Raw genomic sequence first — 8,372 nt, 5'->3', positions numbered from 1 at the left:
ACTCAATGTGTGGGCAATGACTTCACTGGCGTCGCTGTTGAGCTGTGTGTCGTGGCACAGTTTTTCCTGACTTTGATATTCATCGGCGTCAAGCTTCATGTGGACTTCAGGCAGCTTCGATTTTCATGGCGGCCTTGGTCCGTCGTAATTTTTGATGATGTCGATTTCTATGGATCACACATAAAAAAATCTTTCAAATCTCAGCCTTTCACTCATTAGATGACATTTGCCGGTGTTTCCATGCCTTTGATTGTTCCCGCAGCATCTTTGGATATACCAAGAGTTCTAGTATAAATGCACGGCCGATATAAATTACTTGGTGAACAGAAAAGGTTAAAGAAAAGATACTCCATGAATTAGAACATACCTTTTATCTATTTTCTAGCAGCTCCATGGATCAGAACATGGAAGGCATCTGGCTGGTTGTGATCGATCATACCTTTTGTTTGTTTTTCTAAGACAATAGTATGATTAACTTTACATGCAAAGGCTGGATATAAATCTTAAATGTAAAGGCTCGATCAGGATTAACCTTCGTGGCGCAGAACGTGCGCTGGTCAAGCACCAAGCCAGCACCTGCAAAGGCAGGTTTCTAAATCTACATGTCAGGTTCGTAAAAAAAAACTGCATGTCAGCTCGCGCACCATAAATCTGCATATGTGCTAATCAAGGTCGCCGGCGGAATTCTTGTTCCATGCATCTACATGGACCAATCTAGTACTTTGTGAGCTGCCTCGCGCTGCAATCGACGAAGACGTGCACCATGGAGTCAAGGTCCAATGCCAGTAACATCCATTCGACATGAGGCGGTATTTGGAACAGGCAACAATCTGGCGATCTAGCTAGGCTGATCGTCCCTTGCCATTGGCCTGCCCAGTAGCATTGAACCCGACTGGGAACCCCATCACCACTCCGGCGGGTGCCGCCGACACCCGCATCATCCACGGTTTTGCCGCCTTTCCCCAGCTCTTTCATTTGCGCCGGACCGCTGAGCCTCTTGACTCTGATGTTGACGATGCCGTTGCGGGTCCCCATCCTCGACCCGCTATCGTAGAGCCGGTATGAGGCAATGCAGGTGGCCCGGCGGGCCAACGCTGAAGTCGGCGACGGGCACGCGCGTAGCCGCCACCGACTCGGCGCGGCCGTCGCTCTTCCGGCGGTAGATCTCCACGTCGATCGCCGTCGCACAATCGGAGACCGTCACGCGCAACGCCTCGCCCCAGTAGGGGTACCCGTTATAGTGGCCGTCCTCGTCGTTGGCGCGGGTGCGCGCCGCCGTCGTGTCCGTGTGCACCACGGCGTACGCGCCCCGGTCGAGCGGCTTGCGCCGCATGGTGCCCCCGAGGACGACCTCCTCCGCGGACAGCACGAGCACCTCCAGGTCCGTCAGCCGCGACGTCGGCGGCTGCTTCGAGAAGGACGACGATGAGGAGCACTCCGCGGCGAACTTGGTTGTGCCCTTGAGCGCCATTGCTGGTTGGTTGGTCGCTGGTGATCTAGTTCGATCAGTGCGTACGTTTGGATCATGGAGGCCGGGTCTGTGCGCAGCTTATATTGGTAACGGCAAGCGCGTATCCTCTGGGCCTCGGGGCCTTGGTCGATGTGAGGTTATCCCGCATGCATGAGATTAGAACCTGATCTTTCTAGCTATCAGCGCTGTGGTAAAGAAAAAAAAGATAGATTAATGGAATTGGATTCCTTTTATCGTGCGTAGCTTGCCCTATCTCACGTAAGTTTGTTACTTGCTTTTTCTTGGACGGAAATCTTAGCTGTTTTGTTTTTTTCGTGCATGAATCTTAACCGGAACCTAGTTTCCTTTTAGAATCATTATCCGAAACAGACACTACTACGGGAGAAACGTGTCAGGTTGTTGTGTGCAAAATAATATATGCCGGTACTTGTTACACTCCGTAGTTTTTTTTGTGTGTGGCTCTTTTAAATCTGAGCCATTCTATTTCAAGTGATAAATCTGAGCCGTTATTTGTCTTTTGTTTTAATTATATAATAGATCGGCGAACTTTGAAAACCCAGTCTCCTTTCGATTGGATGACTTTGCCGATGACGCCAGCACCCAGCACCTGTACTCTATCATGATTCGTCCTTGCTTCCTCCCTGTTGGCATGAGTACCTCGAACCGGATCATCAAGCCCGGTTATGAGTGTTATCAACCGGTAGTGGTAGCCCGACAGCTTGGTCTCGGGCAGGTGCCTCCACACTTCTTCTTACATCACCTGACAGCAAGTAGAGCTGAACTGCCTGACATCCTTACTGCCCAAAGGTGTTATACCTTCTTTGATGCTTTGGCCATTCCAATTCCCCACGACCTCCGTTTCTCCTTTACTACCGATGGTTTCGAGACTTGGTGGTCCATGTGGAAGACCCACGTCTTCAGGAGGGCTCTAGGACCGCTGCTGAGACAACTTGATGCCGAGTATGACATCCCTGCAGACCAGGTACCATCACTTAAACATTTCTTGTAACAGCATTATGGTGATTGTCTGTGACCTGACTCCATTTCCTGGCAGCAACAAGATGGCCCGGCTCCCACGCAAGCCGATGGTTCCCCTTTCGTATTCCTTCCTCCGGCACCAGTGGTTCTCTTCTGCCAGAGCTCGCCACCCCTGAAGAAAGTCATAATGCAGAGTCAGCCGATTTCACCGAAATCGGCCCCCAAGAGTAAAGCATCTTCAGGGCCAGTTGCCCCCCGAGCCTCGACTCAGGCGAGGACGGCAGTGAGGAAGGTAGCTGCCAGGAAGACCCTGAAGCGTAAAGCTCCTGCCCAAGAAAGCTTGCATGTAAGTTGGTTCATGCCCTGTCCACATTTATCTGCTTTCCCAGTCTTTTACAACACGCTCGTATTCTTTTCTACAGACTTCCACTGAAGGAACCTCGAGCGGGGCCGTAGAATCCAGCCAGGGGGACTCGAGCTCGGGCAATTCTGAGAGGTCCACCACTCAGAGCCAGACGGCTTCACCAGCGCCGGCTTCTAAGAAAAGGTCGATCCCCGAGCCTCCTGCTCCCCAAGCCCCGACCAGATCGGGGTCACGCACGAAGCGTCGATGCATCAAAAGGGCTCGTAAAGACCCACGAGCCTCTCCATCAAGCCAAGAGGTCTCAAATGTAATTCTCTCCCCGGTCATACTCCGTGCTAACCCATCGTCGTTTGGATCGGCTAACCACTTCCTCCTGCAGACCGAAGAAACTTCTAGCGGAGACGTCGAGGAGGTACCGATGCCGTCCACCACCCTGGACCTAGCCACCTCGACGATCGCGGCTGACCAAGTAGCTGACCTAGCCAAGTCCACAGAAAAGCCGATCATCACTACATCGGCTGTTCCTCCTACCTTGGGAGAGGTATACCCCCTCTCCTTGGCTCTATCACCTTCTTGGTTGTATGCTAAACTCGCTTTGTTTGCCTTATCAGGGTTGTGATCTCTCGAGCTTGCTGACGTTCGACCCAGAATCCATCGAACCAACTTTTTCCAAGGTGAGTGGAGAGCCGAGTCCTAGCACGGTCCATGGTCCGCTCCAGCGTCTCAAGGATTTGCTCTCTTCCTCAATTGAGACCTTGATTGAAAGTTCCGAGGAAGTCAAAGGCATCCTCGAAGATATCCAGCCCCATCTCCCTATGACACTGCAAGTGAAGCTCTGGCCAGCTGTTACTCTGTCGGTCTTCAAGTCAAGGGTGCAATCGGCTCGACAAAGGATTACTCTTCGCCACACCCAGCTTCCATTGAGAGCCGATATTGCGGAAAAGTGTCAACGGCTCAACGAGAAAAAGGCTGCTCTGGACGCCAAGACGGACACTTCTGCCAATCGCGCCGAACTCGAGACCCTGCGCAAGGAGCTGGAGAGCCTTGAAGAGAGGGTCAGGGTGACCAAGCAGCTTATCCAAGACAAGGAAGCTCTTATTGCCCGTTCTCAAGATGAAGCAAAAGGCCTCACAGCCGATCTGAAGACCAATCTGGCTGAAATTCGTACCCTGAGCAGCCAGCTGGTGACGGGTAAAGACGAGGACGACGAGGCTGAGATCGCTGAGGTAGATCGCATCCGTGTTGACGCCCTTCACGCCCTCGACGCGTTTCTTCTGTAGGGCCTCCAGAGACAAATGTTTCGCTGAACTTGAGAAGTCGATGAATCTGCTACATTTTTTTTTACTGGCCGATTTTCCATCGGCTCCTAATATTTCATTGCCTATGCGTCTGTCTGCCTGATCATGTGCCCCCCCGAGCCGAATCTGTCAGGTCACTGCAGATATCGGCTCTGCGGTTATCGGTAGGATTATACCTGAACATCGGCTCTGCAGTCAGGACCAATGCTGATTTTCCTGAACTCGCGAGCCGATGTAAACCCATACTCCAGTCTTCCGTCACCCGCTAGGTCGACGCTGGATGCAGGCGAAGCGTATGGCAAAGATAATACGGGGCGGTTGCCGAATTGGCCCCTATTTTGATTGTATTGCTCAAAAGAGGCTTACATCTCGTTGTGCCAGCCGATGTCTCATCACCGGCTTTCCTTCGTTTGGGGCGCCATACTCCTCTTTTGTGGTCGACCCTCGTACGTGACTGGAGTGCCGTCCGCCATCTCAGATGTAGATGGCGATGTGGTTGATGACGAAGCTTGTCCCACCGGGCGTGCCAGAATGTGTTGCGGTCAGAAACCCACTGGCGAGCAGCGACGGGCAACACAGTAGAGCCGGGAACAACTTAGGGCTGCGGCTGGCCCTGGTCCCTCCGAGCGACGGCCCGCAAAGCCTCTGGTACACACGTCCGATGCTGATGCAAGGGCGTGCCACCTGACCTATACCTGGTCAGGAAGGTGATGGAGATGCCTCGCTTAGTTTCCTGCATGGCATACATGTAAACATTAAATACGAGCCTCGATCGGCTCTCAGGTTATCCTGTGAATCGGCTCAAGGAGCCGATCCACCCATGATTCGTACGAGGTGCACGAATATATGGTGGTCCTGCTTGATCAAGATAAAGCTAAAACGACCTACGACGATTTAGGGTTTTCACCGCATAATCGGATCATCCTACTCACGATTGGGCCTCGCGGCCACGCACGGTGATCATAAGCCGATCCTAGACAAGGCCTAAAAACCAACACGAGGTTGATCCCCGGAACATCCTGTCTAGGACTAGCAAACGACACCCTACGTGCCGCTGGATCCTCCAACCCTTTGTAAGGCCTAACTATTGCAGATATTAAACTAATCCTTGAAGAACAAGGAGCAACCGTAACGGATCGGATCTACTAAATAACGATCAAGCGGGGTGCCGCCCCTACACCTAAGATAGGTGTAAGGGTGGCTAGATATGCAAGGGTTGCACTACGATAGCATATGATATGAAGAACAATGCTAACCCTAACATATCTAAGATAACTACGTTGCTCGCCATCAAAAAGGCTTCAGTACGAGCAACGCATGAACAACGTAAATAAGCTTATGCTGCCTAGATCGCAAGATGCGATCTAGGCAGCATGATGCTTACCGGTAGAAACCCTCGAGACGAAGGAGTTGGCGATGCGCCGAGATTGATTTGTGGTTGAACGTTGGTTGTTGTTTATTTCATAAACCCTAGATACATATTTATAGTCCAGGGGACTTTCTAATTCGGACGTGCACCTAACCGTGCACGGGTCAAACTCTATTTTCTAATCTAAGATGCGATCTACTATATTACAGATACAAGGGCAAACTAGCCCAAACTTTACATATAAGGCCGATTCACGTATTTCTTCCGTATATAATCTTCAAGTCCATCTTGATCGCGGCCCACCTCTGACTCGGTCAAATTCTGGTGATAACAGCTTCGCTACAGGTGAGAAAGTCTCATCGTAGTCAACTCCTTGAATTTGTCGGAAACCCTTTGCGACAAGTCGAGCTTTATAGACAGTAATATTACCATCAGCATCTGTTTTTTTTTTAAACTAACTACTGCAGGGGAGTCCCCCACAGCCTTTTATTGCTCAAAACAGAAAGAAGTATTTACAATATTTACAAGAAAAATAAAAAGAACACAACTAGAGTCTAACTATTTACAACAAGTTGTCAATCCATGATGACAAAATGGGAACAGTACTCTCTTTTACTCTATGCTTAAGTAGAGTAATATCAGAAAAGAAACCCTCCTTCCAATTTCTAAAGGTTGGTTGTATATCCTTGAAAATCTTATTATTCCTCTGCTTCCATATATTCCAGCAAGCCAAGATAATAATCTCCACAAAATAGGGGCCCTTAAATCGTTTCTTAGTATTTTTCAGCATTTCTGGTCCAGAACCTGGTGCCCAATTGATTTGTAAGTATATCCAAACTCTGACACTAAAAGTGCATTCAAAGAATAAATGTGACCAATCTTCCAGAGCATCAGCAAAACATAAGACACAACTATGATCAGAGGTAACTTGCCAATGTCTTCTCCTTAACATATCTTTGGTGTTGATTCGATCATGTAATATAAGCCAGGCAAAGAATTTATGCTTAGAGGTACACTTGCTTTTCCATATCCATTGTGATGGAAAGTGTGAATTGATATGATGAAAACTCAATCTGCAAACTTGACTTGGAATAAAAGCTCCTGATTTGTTGCTTGTAATAAGCCATTGATCATCCTGATCTGAGGTAACTACACCTGCTAGCATATGTTGAAGTGTTCTTAATTCAGTAGCAGCCTCAGCAGAAATAGGCAGATGAAAAGCCTGTGCAGGATCAGTAATTTGCAATGCCTCTTTGACTGAGATGAATGTGTCCCTTGCAAAAGAAGATAGTCTGGGAAAAATATCTTGGAGTACCCCATCATTCCAATTATCTGACCAGAAAAGAATAGTCTCTCCAGACCCAATCTTGCAATGTGTCAATTGTCTGTATAGCTCAAACATTTTCATAATGTTCCTCCACCAAAATGAACCACAAACAGTGACAGCATGTGGTGCCTCTTTATAGTAGTATGAATTCCTTATTAATTTGACCCAAGGAAGATCCACATTATTATAGAATTTATGGAGCTGCTTCATCATGAGGCACTTGTTCTGAATCTTCAGATTAATGATACCTAAACCTCCTTTATTCTTTGGTTTGCATATCATATCCCAGGAGGCCAGAGAGTGCACCTTCTCATCATCCTTTCTTTTCCTCCACAAGCAATTCCTTCTGGCTCTATCAATAACATCAATCACTCCATCTGGTATATCCAATGTGCTAAGAAAATGAATAGGCATGGATGACAGAACTGAATTAACCAATATTAATCTATCTCCATAAGACAAGAATGATGCTGAAGCAGTAAGCCTTCTTTCAATTCTATCAGTGAGTGGAGAGAGATCCCTGATTGTTGGTTTAGTTGTGCCCATAGGAATACCAAGATATGGAAATGGCATGGAGGCAATATTACATTGTATCTGTGCTGATAGTGCCTCAGCTTCTAATTGGGAAATATTGATTGGTATGAGTGAAGACTTGTGATAATTAACTTTGAGACCAGTGAATGCTGTATACTCCCCAAGTACCTCTTTCAAGATCTGTAATTGCTCAATCTCAGCAGGTAACATAATAATAGTGTCATCTGCATATTGCACTATAGGGTAGTCATTACTTCCTCTATTTGGAATTGGTGCCTTTAATCTCCCTTCTCTGTATGCATGATTGACATAACTTTGTAAAAGATCCCCACCAAGAACATATAAAAGAGGAGATAAAGGATCTCCCTGTCTGACCCCTCTTCTGCATACAAAAGTTTTACCAGGAACCCCATTCAACAGAATTGCAGATGAACCAGAAGAAAGAATCTCAATCACCCAATTAATAAATATTGGATCAAACCCTTTAAGTTCCATTATCTTGATGATGGCTTTGTGTTCAATTGTATCAAAGGCCTTCTCAAAATCTAGCTTTAACACAATAACTTTCCTCTTAGATTTGTGGCATTGATGTAGGTATTCAAAAGTCCATGCTAAACAGTCTTGAATAGTTCTACCCCTTATGAACCCATACTGGTTTTCATGAATGCATCTTGTAATTTGAATCTGAAGTCTGTTAGCAGCCAACTTTGTCAGAAATTTCAGACAAGTATTTGTCAGTGAGATTGGTCTAAAATCATTCACTGTTTCTAGAGACAAATTCTTTGGAATCAGAGTTATAAAGGAACTATTAATACTTTCCAGAGGAGCTTGACCCTTATGAAAATCCTTGCACAAGTTAATGAAGTCATCCTTTATGATTTGCCAACACTTCTTGACAAACAGCCCATTAAATCCATCTGGACCAGGAGCTCTGTCAGTTTTCATATGTTTAACCACACCCTCAATTTCCTCAACAGTAAACTCTTTTGACAAAGACTCCAAACCTTCAACAGGGGAGATAAGATGAGATA

The 8,372-nt window shown here is 47.1% G+C and overlaps 1 pseudogene; it reads right to left on the bottom strand.

Moving 5' to 3' along the window:
* Positions 1 to 714: 714 nt before the first annotated feature.
* Positions 715 to 1,471, bottom strand: LOC127315784 (uncharacterized; annotated as a pseudogene).
* Positions 1,472 to 8,372: the final 6,901 nt, after the last annotated feature.

The sequence above is a fragment of the Lolium perenne genome, chromosome 7, assembly GCF_019359855.2.
Source record: "Lolium perenne isolate Kyuss_39 chromosome 7, Kyuss_2.0, whole genome shotgun sequence".
Lineage (NCBI taxonomy): Eukaryota > Viridiplantae > Streptophyta > Magnoliopsida > Poales > Poaceae > Lolium > Lolium perenne.
The sequence above is the reverse complement of the archived record's forward strand: the minus strand, read 5'-3'. Positions and strand labels throughout refer to the sequence as shown.